Genomic DNA, 26,050 nt, shown 5'->3' on the forward strand with positions numbered 1-26,050 from the left:
TTTAGATTTTTAACGTAGAGTTGTAAATTATTTGAGCGAAGGAATTTTTACAGTGGTTCTACGTTCCTACGTATAGACCTAATTACAGTCTAAGTTTTCGATAAATTGTTTCAGAGTTTCAGATTTGATTAGTTGAAACAATCAATATTCGCCTTCGTTGAGATTCACATACAACAGTGAATTAACTGTCAAAATGCGACGAGTCTTTGTTATTAGTTATCACTATCAACCTTATACAATTTAAATTTCAAATGGACTTTATATTTCAGTAATTGAATTTCCGAAAAATGTCTATCGTATAGTGAAAACTCGAATAGATTTCATTTTATAATTGTACCGCTCCGGTGGCCTAGTGGCTAAAGCGTCCGCCACTGATCCGGGAGGTCGTGGGTTCGATCCTAGGCCGAGTCATACCAAAGACTTGAAAAAACGGTACTAACAGATGCCTCTCTTTTACGCTCAGCATTAAGAGATTAGTGTTAGGACTGGTCGGCCCGGTGTCAGGATAATGTGACTGGGTGGGACTTCATGCTACATGTCTGTTGCATGATGCTCATGTGCTAGACATCACTATACAACTGCTACAATGCAGACATCGTAGCGATATGACCGAAAAATTGTCAAAGCTACGTTAAAAATCCAAATCACACACACACACACACACACACACACACACACACACACACACACACATTTCATAAGTGTATTCCGTTCATTTATTGTGACTGGTTTTGATTCACCATGCCTTGTATAATTGTTTTAATCCTGTATACTCACACACCACGTAGTCATATCAAATCCATCGATTGATTCAAGCATAGACCCATCATTCGCCTTGTGGATTCATTTTTGAACGCACACATTAATTTAAGCACTCTCCATAAGGTTAATCACTGAGAGGAAATTCCAACATAGAAAATTAGATTATCCAATACCTGATCTGCTAGGAGCGGAAAATATGCACAAAGGATCATTGATTATCATAGAGGGAGTGGCTCACTTTTCACATTTACGATAGACCATCTATATGAGGAATAAAAAAATTTGTCTTGCATCCTATGTACACATCATGGCAAGAAATTTATCTTTTTTTTTTTTTTGCTTCATCTGAAGGGATGCGTATGTCATGAGCACTTCACTAACTTCAGGTAATCTACTTTCTTAAGAAGGCTTCGTAACTGTTTTGTTAAGGGCAATACGGAAATTTGCATACATTAGAATTGTTCTAATATTTAATATTTGCCAAAAATGGCTTTTGCAGATTTTGAAAAGAACGATTTTCTGTATCACGTAACTGATCAAGGGTGTCCATAGCGTACGAATGATACAAATATAAACATCGGACTTAAGAAATTTCACGATTTATGAATGTCGAGAGACCATTATGAGCATTTATTTACTGCACGCAGCCTGCGTTCAAGGAGGAATGAAGTTTGAAACAAGTGAAACAGAACTTCTGGGGACCTTTTTTCAAGTACACAAAATGGAATGAACTATTCCTCGTTCAATTTTTTTTTTAATGGCAGAGGTCGTTTACAATGCATAACCGGTACAATATGAACTCTAGATGCGTTGCTGTCACATCTGATTTCCAACAGAAAGTGTTAAAAGTCAGGGCATGATAGAAATCATTGCTAGCAACTTGCAGTTGAAAACTTGAAATATTTACTTTCGCTCTGACATCGACCGCGACATGTGTCTATATTTAAAAAATGTACTGTTTTGAGAAAGTTAAAAGGAACTCTAGTAAATTGCTCACGAAACATAATTTTTATTTAAAAGCAAAATGTTTGAAATGTACAGTAAAAATTAATTTGTGTTCAGACTTTTCAATGTTTTTTCTGCATAGTATTATTAATAATCACATAATAAACAGTAATGATGCCATAAACATGTGTAAAGTAAGAAAAGAATGAAGATACAAGTAAAGAAAACATTAAAATAGCGAAGATAAGTGAAGACATTGGAGGTAGTAACAGGTAGTTTCGTAGTTGCTCAATATTAGTTTCGTATTTGTACATTTACATGTACTTTACTTTTCGTGCTGCTGCTCCGGTGGCCTATTGGTTAGAGCGTCCACCTCGGATGTTGGAGGTCTCGGTTTCGAACCCCGGCTGAGTCATATTAAAGACTTATAAAACTGGTACTAATAGGTGGCTCGCTAGGACCGGTCAGCCAGGTGTCAGGATAATGTGATTGGATGGGACAGCGATATGACTGAACTTTTTGAAAGCTACGTTAAAAATCTCTCTCTCTCTCTCTCTCTCTCTCTCTCTCTCTCTCTCTCTCACATACACATACACACACACACACACACACACACTTTTCACGCGCGCAGGGATGAATGGATGGATATACTACGCTCTGTAGAGAACGGTCATTTATCACATCTATCGGTTTAAAAAAAATGATGTTGCTTTTGTTTGACTTTTTTGTTTAAAGTTTGGTACTGCAAAAATATTTTAGGGATCCTGGTCTTTCGAAAAATTGGACAAGCAAAAGCACTAGTCATAGTGTTAATATTGCATTTGTATTTATAGCTTCTTTATATTATTTGCCAGATTCGTGTTCTCTACCAAAGTAATATATGCAAACACTTTTCACCGGTCTCAAATTTGTAAGTTTTAAATGCATTTCTTTCCTTCAAATTATGAAAAGCAAACTCTGCGCTGTATTTGCAATATCACTGAACCAGCAAGATCTACATCAATAAAAACGTCATTCGCTGAGACAGAAATTTAGTTGCTGTCATTGCCATTTTTATATGCAACGTTTGCTAAAGGAGTCAATATTACACGAAAGCGGTGTTTATTATTTGCATGTTATTTTTTAAGAATCTACGCGCGACTGTATAACAGAATAAAATTTTGTGAAAAAAAAATTATTTAAAAAAAAAATCATTAATCAGATTTCAAAAAGATCCAAAATTTGGAATGCTACTAGAGAAATAAATGGTCGATATCTTCAACTCCGCAAAAATTAGAACCTATAACATACGGTGATGTCATTCCTTAACAAATTGAGAGCGTAAAAACAGAGCGTAGTATATCCATCCATTCATCCCTGCGCGCGTGAAAAGTGTATGTGTGTGTGTGTGTGTGTGTATGTGTGTGAGAGAGAGAGAGAGAGAGAGAGAGAGAGAGAGATTTTTAACGTAGCTTTCAAAAAAGTTCAGTCATATCGCTGTCCCATCCAATCACATTATCCTGACACCAGGCTGACCGGTCCTAGCGAGCCAAATTGTATAGTGGCTACAATAGCCAGCAGTTACTTCTCGAGGGTCGGTGGTTCTTTCCGGGAGTTTTCCGGTTTCTTCCTCCACCATTAATACTGGCCGCTATGTATAGCCTATCGTGTGCTGAAAAATGGCGTTAAACCCTACAACAACAACAACAACAACAATAGCCAGCTATACGGTATGTGGAACGCGAGTTGGAGCGACATGCAGGGCTATACAATCGCCATACTTTCATGAGTAGGGTTGCCAAATAAACAAAAAGCACTTGGAATAATCAAATTTCAATATTGCAAAGATACACAACTGCTATAAATTCTGAGTCACACAAAGATTACGATTTATTATATAAATATTGCATCCTTTTTTTTCTGCGTATAACCTAAACAGCATGTACACATCACACATTGCGCAGCATCTATTAGTCTAAGTTGATCGTTGTTGAGTATATACGTTTAATATGGGTTTTCCGAAATTTATTTTTACATAATGTGAAAGGTTTATGCGTTCCTAAGTATCTAGATAATATATTTAAACTTCAAACATAAATATTTTTACGTAATATATTTAACCGTCTGATACAAATATATGTACGTAATATATTTAAACTTCTAATACAAATATGTGTACATAATGTAAGATTATGCTATGTATTTTATGCCAAACATAAATATCGTATCAGATCACATATCATGAGTTTTGATGGTTGACACATACAGATGTTCTTCTAATTCAAGAAGAGTTCGGGGAAAACCCTATACTATGGTAAATTTACGGAATACTTCGGCTACATTCTTGTGCCATTCAGTCATTTATGCTTATATTTCAATCTACTACCAACAAGTTCATGGGTGATTGTGATGAGTAGACAGCCATCTTGGAAAAGCTGACGCGAAATCAAACGTGTTAACTAACTTTTCGTCACTAATAATGCATGTATCTGATCATTTACTCATGTTCTAAATGAAAGCTGAATAATCAAATCTTTCTTAGACAGATCTAGTGAGGCAGTGAATCACGTTTAAGGGTAAATAAACATATGAAAGGCTACTTCGTGCTTCGGCGATGGGAGTAAAGTGACTTGCCCAGAGACATGCCAAAGCAGCCAACATTGGTTGGTCTGGGTATAGGATTTTTAACCGCAATCCAATGATTGTGAGTTCAGTACCTAACCACACTAGAAATTACATTCATATTTATTACTTTTATCTTAATTTATTTAGTGTTTCTTAAAACTTATGTAATTTTATACATTTTTAGTAATGTAACTTGGGGTTGGGTGGGGTGGGGTGAGTGTCCCAGTCTTTTTAGTCTTCAAATGAAAAGGCGTGGCACTTAAGAAAGCTTGGGATATTTACACCTCAAAAGCCTTAGCAACGTATAAACTAGAGCAAGCTCTGTGTCATTGTGCAATCTTCGCAAAAGAAATATGGATCGAGGTTAGTTTGAATTATTACGCTAAACTTGATTAATGTTGACTACTGACAGACACTGCCTAATACTGATAAAAATTAAACTTGTCAATAAATTTGATTACAAAGCTCACGAGGCAAAGTACAGTTTTATAATGAGGTATGAACGCGCGAGTGTAGACGGAGAAGGCAACCCTACTCTGCAGTCGGAAGCTGTCCAATGGAAATAAGTTTATTGTTCCACTAAACTATAGCCGTCGTTATGGTCTGAAAACAAATTGTCGCAACACGAGACATGCAAAGTCAGGTATGGAATAGAAAGAAACGAATCTCATGAGAGTGAGTGGTGGGTGGGTGTGGAATAAGGCTTTGACTTGATTAAACACGAAACTTTACCCAGAAGTTGAGTTTGTTCGTGCCAGGCTTAAGCTTATTATATCTTACTTATATCCCTCATTTAAAATTAATTTTCATTGACAAAGAGAAGCATTATCAATGGGGACAAATCTTTTGGAAGCAGAAGACTTTAAAAAAAGTAGTGACGACACTGGAAAGAATATGAATTATTATGTACATCTGAATAATTGGTTGCAACGAGTTGCTTTTTTGGGTGGGTGGGTGGGTGAAACTGCGACACATAAATACATGGGACAGAGAAAATTCTTCTTCGAAGAGGAATATAATCAGTTTAACTGTAGATATTTAGGAAATATCACATCGCTGATATTTCAGAGTCCAATAATTTAAATCAAATTATTACCAGGACGAGCTAGATACTAGTATCATTACTCCTTGTAGTTAAGAAGAGATATGAAGCATACAATTAAATTAGCATGAGATATGAAACATGCAATTAAATTAGCACGATATGAAGTATACAATTAAATTAGCAAGAGATATAAAGCATACAATTAAATTAGCACAAGATATGAAACATACAATGAAATTAGCACGATATGAAGCATACAATTAAATTAGCAAGAAATATGAAGCATACAAATGAATTAGCACGATATATGAAGCATACAATTTAATACAGAGAGAGAGAGAGAGAGAGAGAGAGAGAGAGAGAGTGTGTAGCGGTTGCTGAAAAACTCGCTGAGGATACTGAGTCAAAGCTAACAGTGAATTTCATTAATTAAATTGATGATGATTTGAACAATATGCTTAATTAAACCGCGAGAATAACAGAGAGAAGGGATCAAAAAATGAAAGACGGATATTCAAATAGGTGCTTAGTCCGAGTTTTATCTGACCCTTGTCACCCCACTTTTTATATTTGGACATTCATGTTGGGGTGTAGGGTCAGAGTCAATTTCCTATCGAAAAGTTGGAATTCCTACAGCAGCACTAGAAATGGTGTATTGTTGATATCACGTGACTATCTGACCTCTGATGTCACTGACATGCAGTTCGCGAGATTTGTATAGTCATGTGACTCGGAATGCAAATGGCAGATCCAGGTCAGATTTCAGCAACGTCGTATTTTCGTCAGCGGATTAAAGACATGACGAATGATATGCTCACGATGTTTGAGAACATTAATCATATTCCTATCGATTTCATGCAGGTTTATCTCATGAAAGGTCGTTCAAGTTTGCAGGGTCGGCTAGTAAGCGGCTACTCCATCCCGACACCAACTTTTCGATAGGGAATGGACTCTGACCCTATACCCTACATAAATGTCCAAATATCAGTAAATGCTAACATAGTGAATGCTCGCAATATTAACATCACAAAACAAAATACCGTCAACTACGGATTATGTTAACAGCTAAAAATCAACTGGTACTACAAAACTGGTACACTTTCAAGAGAGAGAGAGAGAGAGAGAGAGAGATGTTTGCAGGAAACTACATAAACATTTTGACCCGCAAGTCAGGGTGGATAAGGTGTATGGTAGTACGTGGGGCCGGTTAAAATACATTTAAAAGCAAAGCCACGCTACATAAACCAACACAGCATATATTTATCGAATCAACACAAACGACCAAAGGGACAGCAGATGAAGCAAATCAGCCTAACCCGAGAAGAAGTTAAGTTGCTGACAAATCTCTCCACCAAGGCTGTTGCAAGCACTGGGGCACGGAATGGGACAACACTGTATGAGACATGGAAAACAACACAAGTTTCCAAAGAGATGAACAAGAACAGGTCGAATGTCATAGGACCGAGTGTGGTTCGATGGACAATATCAGGCCAAATAAACCTTGGCATTAAGACATCTACTTTACGCAGGATCGCCCAATGAGAACGACCACTACATGATCACGGTGATGTTGAGCAAGAAAGACCAAAGAAGATTGGAGTGGGAACTAGTTTGCGAGAGGATTTTGATATCCCACTTCCAGTCACAATTCCATAAGATAACTATTGTGCAGTACTACGCTCCAACAAACCAGGAAGCAAAAGAGGATTTTCATGTGCAACTACAGAGCGTATTTGACAGAGTGCAAAAAAGGGATGTTACATTTATGATGGGCGACATGAATGCAAAAGTGGTCAGCGACAACATCGGACGGGAACTCATAATGGGTAAAGAGGGACTATGACAAATGAATGACGATATATAGTTTCTTGCTAACTGCTGTAGGCTGCACAAACCTTATTATTTACAGGACAGATATTCCCCATTGTAAAATGCACACATCCCCATATCCAGCAAGAGAGGCTTAGATCAATCACCTTTCTATCTGCCCCATATGAAGGGGGACTCTGTTGGAAGTGCGAACCAGTGAAGGAGCAAATGCTGAACCAGTCTATGTGCTGATGATTTCAAAATTGAAGACCAGAATCAGCAGCAAAAAGAAGACTGGACCGCGGAAACACCCATGATATGACACCTTCAGGTTCATGACAGTTGAGAAACAATAAGAATTTGCCATTGCCCTCTCCAACAGATTCTAGGCTCTTGCTGATCTTGATTATGGTTCTATAGAAAAGAAGTAAGCTTGAGTGAGAAACATATTTAAGTCAACCTGTGAGGAGATGCTGAGATACAGAAGACAGAAGCTCAAAGGTGACCGACAGAAGATACAAGCAAGATGATTAAAAACAGACGAGAAATCATGCAGAAAACCCAGCTATCACAAACCTGCCAACTCTTACGATTTTCATGTAGGTCTTACAAGAATTACCCTTAAAATCCGGATAATCGATGCATCCGTGTTTTTTATGGATCCGGGTTTGATATTAGGATTAGTGAAATAAGTCACGAAACCAGACTAATTTTACAGCAGCACCTCGGACACTTTAAACTGCACCTATTTGTTCATGCAAATAGTCTGCATGATCAAACTGTTGGTTATATAAAACATTTAAATGGCGTCCAGAAAGTGATGCACATTTAAAACGAAAGGGAAAAGAAGCTTCTAAAAAGTGTTAATAATCAATACCGAAGAATAAAAAGGAGTATTCAGATTCTTGCGAATAAAAGCTGGAAAGGACACAGTTGCGTCTATTGGACATCACGTGCCAATTTGAGTATGTCTCGCGGCAGGAGATATAATTGCCATCGTCATGTGAAATGGAAAAAGAATTTCCAAGACTTACGTCAAGCTGAAAGATAGAAACAAGCCATTGAGTTGCATAGGGTTTGGAACTAAAGTTTGTGCAACTGTACTTGTGGTAAATAAAGTCTATGCGTACTTTACAAACTTTTCAGTTGAAAATAATATTTATCGTCACTGCGTCGAATATTTAATTACGTTTTCCAGCTTTTCAATATCAGTTATTGATATTTTGTTACACCTTACTAAAAGCTGGTCAATCTTACGGAAAAAATCAACTGCCTTACTGAGAAGGACTCGTCTGGGTTGGCAGATCTGCAGCATCACAGAAGATGGAGAGGATCTGGACGTCATCATCGGACCCATTACCAAGTAAGAGGTCATACAGGCAAATAATGAGAATCAAGAGAGTGAAGTCCCTGTCCTGGACAGTATCCCTCAAGAAGCCTTTAAAGTAGATGACACAGATACGGCGGTCACCTTGGCTGACCTTCTGTAGAACATATTGGAGAAAGAAGGGGTGCCGCGATAGTTAAAGGAGGACCTTCCCGGATGGGTAGGGATATTGGCTGAATACCTTTCCAGTTCTGGCAGTTGATGATGATGGAAATAAAGCTTTAGTTTTCTGTATCCCAGCTTCTTCTCTCCAACATCAGCCATGTGAGAAACTTTCTTGGTAGGGATACTACCAAGAATGTTTCTCACATGGCTGATTTTGGAGAGGACAAGGGCAAGACCAGGTCTGCAGTTGATTCCAGGCTGAGAGGTGGCCAAGCAAGATTCCGGGCTGGAAGGTTGTGTACAGACCTGATAGCTACACCCTGCATTATTATAGAACAGTCTCAGTAATGGTGGTCACCCATGTGTGTTAATTTTTGTAGAATTTATGAATGCATTTGAAATGGCGGATAGAAGTACGATCTGGAAAGTCTTGGGGTTATCAGGATTTTCTAGTCCCTCTGAAAAGACACGACCTGTAATGACATTCACAATACAGACTTGTCTCCTTCCCTGCTGACACTGGCGTCAGGAAAGGATACTTACTTTCATCAGTGATCTTCTGATTTATGATAGACTGGTTGATGCTGATGGAAGAAGAACAACCAAGAGATATTTAGTGGACCATGACCCAATTAGAGGAAGATCTGGATATTGCAGATGACATTGGACTGCTGTCACACTCCAGCATATGCCATTAAAGACAGAGAGCTTGCATACCATTGCCCGAACTACTTGCTTGGAGATCAATGCCGACAGGACAAAGTACCTGCAAGCCAATACAGACCAGGATGCCCATATTCTCTTAGAGACACAAGTCATTGATTACGTCAAAGCCAGGATTGTCTATGAGCGCCATCCCTTTACCCTTCTCAGACCAGTCTGGAGGAATGATAGCATCCACCTGTAAACAAAGCTTATTCTGTTCAACTTTGACGTCAATGCTCATTAGATGGCCAGACCGAATCCCAACCAGGAGTCATGGTTGAGAACACAACAGAAACTCATATCCAACAATGCACGTTGTGTAGGATTTGATAAACCCTGCAGAGAAACCAGCCCAACATTGCTTGCCATGCCGGAATTGAAAGCCTCAAGACAAACGCCGAAGAGGATGACGACCTGTCGTGGAACCCTAATCACTGAACTTAAGACCATCCGCATGTACTGGATGGGGCAAAACAGACAGCCCAAAACCATAACAAATGGCACTGAAGGCCTTATGTTCCTGATAAAATGAAGATGAATGCGTATGATGAAGTGCTAAACACAAACATAAGCGACACTTTTTAATGAAAATATGTCAGAAGTAGTCAGCCGTAATAATTGCAATACACGTGCATTTTAAACAATGTTGAAAATCAAACAGCAAGTGTTAATGACAGTATCGTTGACTATTATGCATATTAGGGCTGTGTACGGTACGAATTATGGAACAGTACGCAATGCTAACCACCGTATACCGCAACTGTATTAGCGACAACAATTTAATATTCTAATTTTATATTTGAGACCAGGAAATTGATTTGGTAAATTTACGGCTTTCAAATAGCAGAAACTAATATCTTGCTATGATTGACAGTCAATCAACACCATGCTATATATATGTTATTATTTGAAGAAAATAATTATTTTGAGATAACAGAAAAGAAAATATATCGGCTCAAAAAATAACTACAGCCCCACCCCCTTTTTATGATAATGATCAGCGTCTTATAGTACATTAATTTTCTGCGTGTATGTTAATTGTGTTTCAGTCGTCACTTACACACCGTAACTAAAGTGGAATGACTAAACTTACACTGTAACTGACACCCTGTAAAAGACACTGTGCTAAATTAATGTGGAGAGCTTGTTGATAAAAACAGCAAGTGTTGACACCGAAGCCTATAATTTACTAGCTACAATAATGATATAATATGCGGGGAAACTTTGCGCGGGATGCCAACACCCGTGCAAGATATTTATCAGAGAGCAGCAGTAAAAATAAAACACAACAAAGGAGAAAATATTTAGCGGACTAGAGAAATAATTAATAGCTATTACGAAAACACCAATACAGGATAAAATTACTTATTTTAATGCTTCTTTTTAAACCGAAATGTTTCCATGCAGGCACACGTGACACGCGTCGAACGTGTGATTAGGATTCAAAAATACAATTACTTTGTGAAAAATACAGTTGTTTTAACAAATACAATAATTTTGTCATGAAATATGATAACGTTTAATATCTTTAAATTCATAATAAGATTCCTCGGGAGTTTCTGTGTATTCCTTACTGACATAAATTACCCAAGTACCAGTAAAGTGAAGAAAAAATTAATACCGTGCTACGTACTACAGGAAAAATACCACGATAAACCGGTATAATGGTACTATTGCGCACCTTCATTGCATATTGTGCACAGCCCCCCCCCCCCCAATATACAATAACATTAAAGCTGAATAATTATTTGGTTGGAAATAGGAGTCCCAGAGAAACGGGTAGCAAATTCAGCGTTCTCTTGGTACGCATTACGAATATATCTCTTCAAAAAACAGCAATAAAATTAATCTTTCAAAATTCCTTAAGAACCATATGCGCTTACCTGTCATAATTTTCAATATGATGTTTCAAATGCCGCATCAGTGCGAATTTGCTTTAGTAAACTCAGAAATGCGTTTAATACTGACTGGGTCGGTTTTGACAAAGTGTTTGTACAAATATTAAAAAGCGATAATTCCAAGGCGTGTTATTCTAGTTAATATTAAATATGAATCAAGTTTAAATTGGAATAGATTTCTTCAGTGACTGATTTTGTTTCAAACTCCCTTCTTTTACGTAGGCCCTGTGAATATTCGCTTCACTTACAATACTATCATTATAAAAAAAGTACAAAAGATTCTATACAGTGTTTCGTATATGTCATGATACGATATGTTAGCACGAAAGAATGTTCTAATGTTATAGTTAGCACGAATGAACGTATTTTCTACTGTTATAATTAATACGAAAGAATGTTCTACTTTAATAGTTAGTATGAAAGAATGTATTTTCTGCTGTTAAAGTTTGTATGAAAGAATTAAATTTCTCCCATCATAATCAGCATGTAAGACTATTCTTCAGTTATATTTAGTATGAAAGAATGTATTTTCTCTCATTATAGTTAGCATGAAAAAAATGTTCTATGGTTATAGATATCATTAAAGAATGTATTTTCTATTGTAATAGTTAACGTGAAAAAAATGTTCTACGGTTATAGACATCATTAAAGAATGTATTTTCTAATGTAATAGTTAGCATGAAAAAATGTATTTTCTCGAATTAAAATTACCATGAAATAATGTATTATCTACCGTTATAGTTAGGATGCGTTATTTCAGGCAGCTGAGCTTAACAGTACTACTTTCTACTGCTTGGACGTTGGAATGGCTAACATGAGTTAAGCGTCTTTATTCTTCCTTTGTTAGACGGCACATTTAATACGATATTGGTTACATCATGCCGAGGAAATGAGGTCTAACTGCCTTTTCCAAGGACACACCGCGACAGCCGACCTGGGCTGGTCTTGGTGAGCATCGAATTTCAGACCTGGGCTTGCATGGGTGAGTATCGAATCTCCGACCCATGAATTACGAGTCCGAATTTTTATGTGTTTGGTGGATCTGGAGTGAACCACATATTGTACGACAGCAGAAACCAGCCATTCTTTTTTGGTCATCACCATATTGTGCTATGTGAGAAATGTTGTTTAGAGTATAATTATTAATGGTGGCGCTTTAAATCCTAGATTTCTTTCTCGACTTGAAGGAAAAGGCAGAGGCTGTTCTGATTGGCAACATAGCCGCTTAGATCATGGGAGTCTGAAGATGCTTTGAGATAGGCAATATGATCGTCTGAGGCATGAGTGTTTCAAGCAGGTCTTGAAATGGTTCCATTTGCACAAGAAAGCAAATACTTGTTCTTTATTTATTTACTTATTTATTTATATTCATGTAATGAGTGGTCATTAGTTTTAATAAAATGCAAATAGAAAAAACTACAAAGGTAACCTTGCACCTCCCCACCACACATTATCCATCACATTTTGTATATATTTAGTTACCAAAGTTCTACTTGTCGTTGTCAAAAATGATTTCGCACAATCATACAGTCGAGGTATTTAACCTCAATTGCGCAACATATACACGCTCTCCTTGCACCGATATGATCTTGGCTTAATTTCCGTTTTGGCATGTGCAAGAATCTGTTTTCTGCCACCCCCGAGATGAAGTGAATTTAATATACTATCTGAGTCACTGTGAGCCGTTCGGAAAAGTTTATATTACGTGTGCAATTGTAACTAAACTGAAATGTTGGATAAAGTTCAAATAACTAAATGTTCCCACACGGAGAAGACTTGTTACTGTCAGGATGCGGTCATTACATGTTATAATAACAGTTGGTCTTGCAGGGAGCATCAACACTACCCAATGTCTCAGTGTATTATCATGGTCCAAGTTTTATTACGGATAACACCGAGATATATCTTGTTGGACAGCTCAGAGAAAGCTGAAATAGCGACCAGATAAATGTAGTATGTAGTTAGAATACTTTTGTCGTAGACGTCAGCACAGTTTCTTTAAAACCTCACTCTTATCTCTCTTTACTCTCTTGCATGTACCAATTATAGTTGTGGCCTATTTTAAGTATTTTCTCGAAGTACAGAAGGAAACAACGTTGTGTGTATTGCAGGACCATACAATTTACACTCACTAGCTGAACTTTTATAATCTGGGGCGTTAACTACCTAATTTAGTGATGTTGTATTGATTTTAGTACAAATTTAAAGTACTTATTACAAGGTAACGTTTTGTTGTCTTAGCAGGAAATGTTTTTGCAAAAGTAAATGTCAAAGGTTAAACTTTAATCAGACCAAGGTTCCAATAAATTCCCCAAATGCAGCCTAATCAGGCTATTGATACTATGACAGTACTGTGAATTTGTCAAAAGTAGTTGAAACAACAGAAGATAAAATAATTCACTGTATTGTTTTAAAACTGTACATCTTATAATTTTGTACAAAAATGAAGTTAAGGAAATGCTTGAATTTTGATCTGAGAGAAATCAAGAATCACTTTGAAATTATATTCATTGTATTACTACGAATGTAGGACCAATGAGTGCTCTGTGACAAATTCATGGTTACCAACCAAGCAATAAGAACAGATATTAAAAATAATAATAAAATAAAATGATATAACCTTCTAATTCATTTTTAACGTGCAGAAGATAGAGTTTGAAATATTTCTAGTGCAGACTCATTCAGACAGAATAATTTAAAAAAAACAAACTATTATTTAATCTGCACAGATAGGCAATACGAAAGATAAAATACATACATATAAGGAATGAAACGAAATAAAGTCATAGAATATATATATATAAGCTAAGGACCCATAGTGGCCGAGTGGTCTGGAGCGCTCACAGTTACGGACCACTGCCATCTCACTTCTGTTTGCGTGGGTTCGAGTCTCGATCTCGGCCAATGTGGGTATGTGAGAAAGCATGCCTGTAGCTTCTCGTGGGTCGGTGGTTCTTTCCGGGGATTTCCGGGTTCTTCCTCCACCATTTATACTGGCCGACATGTATAGCCTGTCTTGTGCTGAAAAATGGTGTTTAACTTTATAACAATATACTACAAGCCCTATCACTGTATTGATCCACCTGTATGAGCAGAGATAATTTGAGTTTACTAAACAATGTACTTGGATTTGGACAACACTTCTTGTCGTCCCTTGTCTTAAGTTTGAGTTTAAATCTAATAATAAATCTTGACTTACCGATAAAATTTTGTGCCTCCTGGAAACATGTCAATGTATTATTATTTTAAATGCAGACAAACGGGTAACTATGGGCGGGCACGTCTAAAGGGACGCCGCAACGAAGGGTTCTTAGAATGTCCTTACATATTCCTGAATTCCTTAATATAATCGCACAGGCTTTGAGGAGAAGATTTAGGACCAGTCATTGAGAGATAGGCGACAAATCTGTGGGTTTAAAACTTTGACCCAACCTGATCCCGGACCGTATGCTTTCATATCCCGTTGACAAACAACTCCATGACAAATTAGAACTATGATAAAAGACGACTTCCAATAAAGCCAGTCTACTCGAGGTACTTAGAAATCCACTTGAACCAATTCACTAACATTATTCTGCAATTTCTTGATGTCTTTTATCGCCTCGCAGGCAAATCGGGTACGAACGCAAACTTCACCGGGGGATCAAGATGTCCTGGGGAATTTCAACTTATCCTCGATCTTCTTCTATCATGGAATGGATCACGAAAATACTACGCCCTAGATGTACAAAAGTAAAATGTAGTCAAGATAAATTGTTGCCTAAATATACACACGCACCGGACAGTATGTTGGAAAGGTTGATGTCATTTCCATTTATATGCAAAATCGAATGACAAGGTTATAATCTGTAGAAAACAACTGATATGCAACAGTGATTCCTATTCAGCTTTTTCTTGTATATGAACAGGCTTAATAAAATCACAATTAAATAGTTCGTAAGTGTTAGTGAAGGTGTGCACCACACACACATACACACACTTATACGCATCTGCATGTAGTATGCATGCAAGTAAATCAGAACGTAAGTAAAATTGTTTAGTATGCATATATGTATATATGCATGCATTCATGCTTTTGCATAGATGCATGTTTGAGTGCAGCCGTATGCATAGATGAAATAAAGCAGGTCAGGTGGTGTGCATGCATAGTTCATGATGTACGTGGATGGGAGCAAAATCCTGTTAAAAGATTGTAGTGAAGGGTCAAACCATTCCGACGAGGAACACGTTTCACTTTAATCATTGTTGATCCGTTTTGATGCGACTGTCTGAGATCACCTCTTCGACAGGGGGGTTTACTATCTGTTCAAATGAAGAAAGATGGTGGACTTAGATGTAGTGTATAAACTGGGTCTAGATAACGGAATGGAGGTCTTCAGATTCGTTCCAACTTAACCGTCTTCGCGCGTGAACAAGGCCGTAATTCCGGTTACACTTTTGTTGGGATGGACACCTTTGCTCAGAGAGCCCAAACACACCATTCTTGTCAACCTCGACACCAGCTTCCTATCCGAATACAAACAAATGGCAAGGTCAACGGATAAGCCCATTATTGCACTCAGGTGGGCATACTATTTAAGGGCTATTGGTAATACGTATTGGTCTAACGTGTGGGTGGGTGGGGTATAGTCAGATATCGCGTATAGTAGGTAACGAGTTTAAGGTTATATATCATTAACTTTAAAAAAAAACTGCCATCTTACTGTTCAGGGGAGAAACTGTTTTAAGGAAAATACATTTATATGAGCTAAAATAGGCAATTTATTATTGCATTGCAAGTGTAACAGATCAAGTCATTCTACGTGTAACAGATCAAGCCATTGGGATTGAGCTTTAGCAGTGTAATTATCTTGTTACATGAACATTAATCAAGATGCAAGGAGCATTATATTTTTTTGTGTACATTGGGTCTTGCCTACAATGTACGTGACAAACATCACGATGCCGGGTAATGAGATACCATATTCGTTTTCTTCCAGTCGACCCGGTCCCTTGACGGAGTCATATTACTTGGATTCCTTTAACCCGGTGGCTACACAATTTTCCATATTGAAAATACTGCTGTGCTCGGTACTGATAATTGCAAAGAGAATTACAAAACATTCCTGAAATAAACATTATAAAATTACTTAAATGCTTCTTTACATTTTACTCATCTTCATCTCAACTTTCACCGCATGTAGGCCTACTTTTCTCTAAGTATTCATCCGCCAAACTTTATATATTCGGTATCATCAGTATTTCGGTCTTAATAATGTATACAGATAATGAAAAGTACTTGCTATTACATACTTATTCTAAATAAACATTATATGGATACATAAATAAGATGTAAATTGAATTTAATTGAAATATAATTATTATAGTTGTGGTATGCATTTCCTCTAGTGTGTGAGAAGGCACGTCCCCCAAAACAAGAGTGTGAATTAAATTAAGAAAAAAAAAATTGAACAAAACTACAAACTGATCAGGTATGATATGTGAGCATTTGCATAGTTTACAAAATGTTACTTCGTAGAGTTTTCGATGGATGTCATGATCGTCATTAATCATGACTGTTAAATATGAACTCGTTTTCTTCCGACTAATACTTCACTCCCAAAGTCGTACAGTATTACTCAGAAGAAAAAAAATATCGTCCATATTTTCCCATACAAATGCAGAAACTTCTAAATACTGTGCAAAATAACGATTCAGTTGTATAAATTACATTCTATGGATTGCAAATATGAAAGTCATGCTGAACATTATGAGGTCAAGCGCGTCCACCATACTGTGACGTTATTAGACTAAAGTGCGTCCACCATATTTTGACGTTATTAGACTAAAGTGCGTCCACCATATTTTGACGTTATTAGACTAAAGTGCGTCCACCATATTTGACGTTATTAGACTCAAGTGTGTCCACCATATTTTGACGTTATTAGACTGAAGTGCGTCCACAATATTTTAACGTTATTAGACTCAAGTGCGTCCACCATATTTTGACGTTATTAGACCCAAGTGTGTCCACCATATTGTGACGTTATTAGACCCAAAATTAGTCTGCATAGAACTAGAAAAACCCATTACGACCGTTATGTATGTATGTATGTATGTATGTATGTATGTATGTATGTATGTATGTATGTATGTATGTGTGTGTGTGTGTGTGTGTGTGTGTGCGTGCGTGCGTGCGTGCGTGCGTATGTGTGTGTGTGTGTGTGTGTGTGCGTGCGTGCGTGCGTGCGTGCGTGTGTATGTATGTATGTATGTATGTATGTATGATTCGGCCGGGGTTCAAACACACGACTCCCTCCCCATTCCCACCCGAGGCTGACGCTCTAGCCACTTTGGCCATCAGAGCGGTCAATACATGGATGGAACTTTTTCTTTACCTAATATGTATGAGGAAAAAAGTTAATGATTAGCTCAGGCAGAACGGAGGGCTGCCCACAGGCATCCTAACTTAACGTTGTCTGGTTATCTATCCCTAGGTTTTGAATGGACCTCAATACATGATTCGAGTGGGCAGGTAGGATCTAGCCATTGTGCTCATACACTTATGGGCTGAAAACAATTTAAACGACCCAGTGATCAAAACAATGTTATGGCCGCGATATATCCTAAAGAGGTCGAGTTGTGAAAAGCGTTGCAACCAGCTAAGCTGCAATTCTTTTTGAGAGCGGTGGCGGGGGGGGGGGGGGAGGATGGAATGTGTTGTGGAAATGACGTCATTGTTGTATGAGTGACGTCACTGACTAACCAATCTGAAATAGATTTTCCTGTTTTCCGGTCTCTGTCAATAGCTTGATACTCGGGGGCCATATGCCAGGGATAACTGGGATAAGAATAATAACGATCATAGGACTTTGAAATGTCTCCTTGGAAAAGAGTGAACATGCTGAAGAAGTCGATTTCGGAGGTAGTTTCCAAGCTTGTGCATAACCATTTTAAAATGTCACAAAAACTTAAAATGTACCGTAGAAAGAACGATCGGAACCCATGTTATTCAAACTAAGATGAATCCAAAAAATGTCCGTTCATGTAAATTGTTTCCTTGAATCACGTGCACCATTCACCATGATATCCTAAAATGTCTTCCATAGTTCGTTATTAGAAAAGAACGGAAGAGATCCGTAATTTTTCTCTTGGTCACAAAGGACGTTGCGGATAATAAATGTTGAATGCTGGAGCTAACACTTTCTTCATTATCTGGTCCATACAAGATACGCATAGGGCAGGCATTTTTCAGCATCCTGTGTATAAAGGTTTAAAGAAAATAAAACATTTTCGAATATATAAATTAAGCTGTTTATTGAAAATGGTGCATTCATCTCCATATTCATGTCAAGCACGTGGCGAGCACATTATATTCTTTCTCTAAATATTGAATTCGGAGGGAGGACAACTTCCTAATTGAAATAATGGGGTTGGGGGTGTTCGTCCATTTGGATTCGATTTCAGACCTATCATATCGGCGATATTTCTCCATACGTTTACAAGACTGGGTTACAATATCAAAGGCAGAGAGTTATCTCACCTTGAGTCATAATCTAATGAATGCAAGATGCCAGAATTACACATGCACTCGGAAATGAACATATGTACAAAATAATTCACGCTTACGGTCAGCTTGGTTTGTCTTGTTCCGTGAATACACTGGTAGGAATTAAGAAAACTGTATGGATAAATATCAATAGACAGTAGATTACTTGGTACTGACTCCAAAATAATGCTTGTTGGATAATGTGTTTGCTTCAGACCTCTCATTAGGATACAGAAAGAGTTATTGTTCTAAAATGAATGGTGATATACCTCATATTTATCAAGTAAGGATTACAAGGCAGGTTCATTGTATTTCAGACAGTGCCGGATGTAGGCATCCATTAAACAAGCCACAGCTTAGGCTTCACGTTCTGAAAGGGCCTCTCAAATTTATTTTATACCAAATAGGGCCTCTACAGCTTCCCATAGCTTAGGGCCTTGCTATGTCTAAATCAGGCATTGATTGCAGATAGGACAACGTTTCTATATGTGTAAGCCACTATGATTTGGGAAAAAATTGAAAACAATAATTGTACTTACAGAGGTCATATAATAATAATAATATTTGTTTCCGATTGGTTGAAACAGTACCGACCGTGAAATCATTTTCTGAGTAGCAGTGGTAGGTTTGTGCCGAATCGCATAACTGGTCATAATACAAACGTGCCTATGAATTCGTTATTCAGTGCTGCTATGACTAAGTCATGCTACTCATTCTTGTGTTCGCTCTAGGGAGTAAGTAGACCGACAAATTAGCCCTTAACCCGTGATGATATTGATATCAATATCATCACGGGTGAAGGACGGATTTATCGGCCTAGAAAGTAAGCCCACCGAATGGTAGCACTTTGGGTCCGAGATTACTCTGCACTTCGATATCATATTCAATTCTTGCGAGTACTGATGACGGAATAACCATTCCCATGAAATCTTCCCACAATAGCTTGGTCAGGATGGATATTAAGATGTCCAACATGAACTCGCATACGGTGTTTCATTATTAACGCAGCAGCAGATATAATAAAGTCTTTACCAGGACCCAGTCATAATAATTATAGCCATGTTAAAGTTGAACGTTTATAAGTCGCCATATATATATATATATATATATATATATATATATATATATATATATATATATATATATATATATATATATATATATATATATATATATATATATATATATATATATATATGTATGTGTGTGTGTATGTATTTGTGTATGTAGGTATGTGTGTGTATGTATATGTGTGTATGTATGTATGTATGTGTGTGTGCGTATGTGTATGCGCGCGTGTGTGTGTGCGTGCGTGTGCATATGCGTGTGTGTGCGCGCACGCACTGGATCCAGGTAGGGTCGCGTGTGTCAATGGCTAATTAAGATAAATGCAATAAACTGACAACGAACAGTTCAAAACTGGTTTCTACGTAGCCTAAGTGCTTTCGACTCTAACTGGGTCTTTTTCAGAGGAAAAAAAACAACAGACAAGACAAACAGGAAAGAAAAGGGATCTTATTCGATTCGCAGCCTTAGAACGTTGTAACCAAGCAGTTTAAACCACGAAGACTACAAAGAGACAGCCACGCACAAATAAAATCATCCAAATTTAGCAGCCGGCATATTTTATCTAAATAATTCTTTCAATTCACTTATTAGTCACCCAAAGATGGGTCAGCCATTTAGTACGTACGCAAAAATTTGGCAAAGCTTGTCCCCTCCCCACTCCTTGTACTTTTTTTTACACGCCTCACCTGCATACATACTCTTAACGCTCCCCCCCCCCCATTATAAAGAACGGTTTGTATTTAATCCACGCGGAAACGATAAAGGATTAATACTCTTAACGTATTTAATAAAACAGATAGTCCAACGACGTTGAATGTTACGTATTAGACAAATTATTATCGAGGTTTCAGCCCCCACCCCGTTTCCTATGCGTACGCACATTATCAGTACACCCCCCATACGCAAGCGTATATATTTGAGTTACCCCCTCCATGTGTACGTACTAAATGCATGGCCCCTAACCTATAATTACTGCTGAAACAATGAAATATCCCGGATATAATTTACCGTCACGCAAATTTACATATAAAAAACGGAGTCTGATATGGCTGATCGATTTCTAGGTCAGTACAAATATTAATCAGCATCAGCATCACGTTGAAGCCAGCTAGTTGAAACATCAAACCTTTCAAGCTTTTATTCCTTTAGAAATATTAATATAAAATTTTGTAACCTCGACGCTTTTCATTTTCTTTTTGGCCAAACAAATGTTTTTCCTCTCGAATAATATCTAAGTACAACATAAAACACTAATGTATACTTACAATAGGAATGCAATAAATGAGGATGATACCAAAATCGGAATGAATCTGATCGCTCCGTTCTTTCATTATATACACCTTCTATTGCGACTATACATACCCCACGTGACGGATCATAATACTCATTTTGATCCGATCCTGCCTAGTCCTGTGACCTAGCCCAACAATGGGAAGTTACTTAAGTCTTCGAGAATCGTCCAAACCCCATCATCCAATGACAAATTAAGCCATAAACGTCATTAGGTCATATTATTAAGATTATTTTTTAGTAATTGTCAACACATAAGTCAGCTTCTCTTATTAAATCCGGTGTAATTTTCTTCTCTTAACAGACACAGGTCACATAGGCAAAATTTGACTGAAAATATTCTTACAAGTTACAGTCATGAATAAAAATTAAAATATTTAAATACAACATATATATACACCACCATGGCTAATTCTTCGCGTCGGGTAATTCTGTGCAACAATACGTCATTTCTGTAAACATTGGATCACGTACTATTCTGGGTCAAAAATCCGTTTTGTATCAAGAAAGAAACACCGTACTTTAATTAAAAAAGTGATATTAATAAAGTGAACAAAAGTATTATACATTTTGACTCGAAAAGCATATGGAAATATGATTTCTAAATGTCAACATGAAAACCTCTCCGTGACCTTCCTAAACCTGCAACCCAGAAAATCCTATTTACTATGTATCTTTTAGAATCATACAAATAAATGCATCATATCAAAGATGGAAATATATACCCCTTAAATAAATTATGCATATTAATCCAAGTTTTCAATCTTGCAAGAAGTTGTCCCACACGTACAATATCGTCTGCCACCCAACGTGACAACTTGTCGATAGAACGGGATTCTCAAGAAATTCCCGGTATATAGTTTGTTTCTAAATTCTTTAGTAATTCTTCCCCTTAAACAAGACGTTGTAAACATATTATATCCTATTCATTGTTGCTTTTCTTCAACATAATAGCGTATTTTGTTTTAATAAAATGTTGAATTTTACTCTTTTTTTATGTATAAAAAAGATCGGTTTAGTTTATTAATATATCTTGCCATCTATTGGCATTGTTACGTTGAATTTTGTAAAACTAGCTACAAACCTGACATAATTACTCGACTGAAGTGCTGACAGAAAAACTCGAAAGTAATGTATTTCATTTATGTAGCCCGACGGATAAACATTACATCTTTTCAAACCTGTGCGCAGAATAGGCCGACATATCCCTAGTCATAAAAACACGGGGGTGGTATCCCGTGTGTCCAAAATTAATATTATTTTGAACAGAATATTCTATTGACAATTGCCTTTTTTCAAATGGTAAGCACTGCAGTATTTTATTTTCCTCAATCGGTCGAATTCAGTAGGCATTTTGCTTCAATATTGGAGACGGAAACCATAGTTGCGCAGAAATGCCCGACAGTGTGTGTGTGTGTGTGTATTCGAGGGACCCCGAGTGGCCGAGTGGTCTAAAGCACTCTCCGTTACGGCCATCTCACCTCTGTCTGCGTGGGTTCGAGTCTAGGATTCGACCAATGTGGGTATGTGAGAAAGCTTGCCAGTAGCTTCTCGTCGGTCGGTGGTTCTTCCCGGGGTTCTTCCTCCACCATTAATACTGGCTGAAAAATGGCGTTAAACCCTACAACAACAACAACAACATATGCATTCGAAAATAACATATCATTTAAAGTTTTGATATAAAGCAAGTTGATATTCTAATACTATTGATGTATCAAATTGTGATCCGCCTATGGCGCAATAATACGAATATATAAACATTCATTCAAGTGCAGGCCTGTAGATCAACGACGAATTTCAACTCATTGTTCAGTAATGACGTATAAAAATAACGATAAAAAGCATTAATAGTACCCGTTTTCTTAATGAATTTAACATGGTACACAATTTCATCGCAATCCTTTCGTTTTTCCGTTCCCCTCTCCCCTATCATGCATACTGGCCAACATACGCAGAAATATGGAGTGAGAGAAAAACAATTTGGGTTGGAAGAAAACCTTAAAACTTGCACCAAGCAACCTACAAGAATATCGTTGGTCGTAACGGTACGTGTACACTTTCTCAGGGGTATATCTACAGTGTTTATAATATCAATGATATGTATTTGCAATATCCTGTTTAACTAAAAGTTTGTTTTTAATTGCAACGTATTTAGTGCTTTATGGTTGTCGTTGTTTTTATATTAAAAAAACCCCCATTTTATAATGTTCTAAAACTTGATTACTATTAATTAAATATGAAAATGTCCAAACGACCCGCGCCCCCCCCCCCCATTTAATATGAGTATTACAGAGTCCGTCATGTATGAAAGTGTGCAAATTTGTGAGATACTATTAGTTTCTTTCCTCTTTGATCAAAGTGTCGCAAATATAATATATTTATTGAATGTCTTTAAACAATTAGCCTACACTTACGTTATGACGTTTAATTTACTAACTCTGCAGCTAGTTTTACGAATAAGGTAGCTTCCCGTGGGTCGGTGATTCTTTAACATGATTTTCCCGCTTCGTCCTCCACCAGCTATAATGGCCGCCATGTATACCTATTTTATGCTGAAAAATGTCGTTAAACCCCACAACAGCAACGACAACTAAACAAGATACACGTACCCTTCTCCTGCCGCAAGGAAAACTCGTATTACTGTACTCTCCCAAAGATTCAGTCCCTCTTGTTTGTCTGCTTTGATTTCAGGTAAATCTTTCTTAATTGATATTATCCAGTTCGCAAATTTATGTTGATACACAATTTAGAACGTCTTATTTCCGATTGCATGGAAATTCAAGTCATTATTGGGTCTTTTCATATGGGATAAGCTTTATCTGTATCTGACCTGAGTAAACAATGATCCCTCTCCAACGAATATCCTATCTTGACAGCTCTCTCTCTCTCTCTCTCTCTCTCTCTCTCTCCAACAAATATGTATGGCACACATATCGGCATGAAATCTCCTGGGACTGACTATCTTCATCTTTCCATAGCCCCCTTCCCCTCTCCGATTTTAGTGTACTCTAGAGTCACTTACACAGTCATATCAACCCTACTAGTAATATAGACGACTTTCTTTTGTGTGGAAACGTACTCTTTCTTGTCCCTCAACATTTCCAAATTATCCGTCACAAAACAATATGACGATATCACGAGTAAACAATCAGTTCTCGTGCTGTTTTATTTGCGTGTACAGCTCTGCCTGGTGTGTAAATAGATAGGGCTTAGTTTAAGTGACTGATGCCACTATTATTTAGTTCAGTTATTTATCAGGACCTAGAACTGTTGACAAATTTTAACGGATTTCGTATCTATCCACACAGCTGTACACATCTATTCAGAAAGTAGATAAGTACTATAGTGGGGAACTTGAGCGGCAAGGGGCATCCGGTGTTCAAATGCGTAAATAGATTGAATATCAAAATGGGGAAATTATTGTTAGGCTTCCATATTGGAAAAGAAAAAATGTATAAAAAATCAGTTCATAGTTCTATTTTCATATGTGGCGAATCTGTCTAGTTAGAAGTAATAGCAATGTTAGGATGTATTTGACGAGAAATTGAGTTTATTTGAACTCTGTCTGAAATTTGTGTCACGCCGAAGTTTTTTCTTCTTCTTTTTACAACATTAAGATTATGTCTGCTAGTAATATGTTTGATAGATTTTCGCGGGAAATATAAGTTTGTCTTGCACCCTACCTATATGCAATATTTTGTTTTGCTTTAAAGTATATTGACATCCAAGTGGTGTATATATCGTAACCTATGTGTATGTGTGTATGTGTGTCTGTGAGTGTATGTATATGTGTATGTTTCTCTCTGTGTGTGAGTGTGTGTATGTGTGTGTGTGTGAGAGAGAGAGAGAGAGAGAGAGAGAGAGAGAGAGAGAGAAAGTACTTTTTCCGTACCCATGAAATCATAGTACTATTACGACTGTTGTAAAATAAACGTTCCTGAATACAGCTGGTTGGTGAATTCCAGTTTCTTGAGAACGTTCAGTGTAAAAAAAGGATAAAACCCAGACTTTTTTTCATTGGTCATTAAATAATTAGTACGGTACGTTATCAGATCTCTGAATATCATGGTGATACGCCATCTCGATGACTTGGACACGAGGACGAGTTTCCTTCTCGGACAAATATTTGACTTTTTGTTATTGGTACAAACATGCTGTCTGCAAGTGGAACTCACTGTTACTAATTCACAATAACTTTCTGTTGTTGGAACTGTTTCATGCGATACCGCTCGTAACATGTTTGACTGCAGGTATCGCATCGAATCGTTTAATTTTCTTCAGGAATACAAGGTATAGAAGCTAAATAAACCACGATATTTTTCTCCACAATGAACATGGTGCTCCCGGTTGTTAAATGTGTGGTCACATTCGTTGCAAAGGAACTCTGTTCAAGATATCCTGTGATATTAGTAAAGTAATAGCATCGAAACTATTTTGATGACGATATACGTGAACGTATTATTCCTCCGAAAGATTAGGACCTCAAAACATGATATCTCCACGAACGACCTGAAAGTCCACTGTCTATATATAATGAAAGTGGCATCACGCTTCAGCTGCAGTCTGTTTGGAAAATAGAAAACATTCCCTGACTAAATATATGCAACACTCTTTCTGATTGGTGGAACCTCCCAATCAGTTTCGATCCTCCCGTATATTGCATATAGAGACTTGTTTGCCTATTGTGTCGAACCGCTCCAGTGGCCTAGTTGTTAGAGCGTCCGCATCGGATGCGGAAGATCGTGGGTTTGATCCCCGGCCGGGTCATACCAAAGACTTACAAAAATGGTACAAAGAGCTCCCTCGTTTGGCGCTCTGCATTAAGAGGTTAGTGGTAGGATTGGTCGGCCTGGTGCCAGGATAATATGACTGGGTGGGACATCATGCTACATGTTTGCGACATC

The 26,050-nt window shown here is 37.4% G+C and overlaps 1 protein-coding gene across 3 annotated transcripts in view; it reads right to left on the bottom strand.

Moving 5' to 3' along the window:
- The window catches only part of LOC149775806 (nitric oxide synthase, salivary gland-like), a 180,725-nt gene that overhangs the window by 143,904 nt on the left and 10,771 nt on the right, over nucleotides 1–26,050 (bottom strand). Inside the window, exon 1 of one of the 3 annotated variants that reach the window (XM_089944274.1) lies at nucleotides 23,756–23,889. The exons of 1 other annotated variant lie outside the window; for it this stretch is intronic. The gene's annotated coding sequence lies outside the window, so the exon portion shown is untranslated. Of the gene's footprint in view, nucleotides 1–14,459; nucleotides 15,060–23,755; nucleotides 23,890–26,050 lie in introns of those variants that run through there. One more of the 3 variants, XM_089944271.1, reaches the window with a different exon arrangement.

Source organism: Sinohyriopsis cumingii, chromosome 19, assembly GCF_028554795.1.
Source record: "Sinohyriopsis cumingii isolate HCF-2022 chromosome 19, ASM2855479v2, whole genome shotgun sequence".
Classification (NCBI taxonomy): Eukaryota; Metazoa; Mollusca; class Bivalvia; order Unionida; family Unionidae; genus Sinohyriopsis; species Sinohyriopsis cumingii.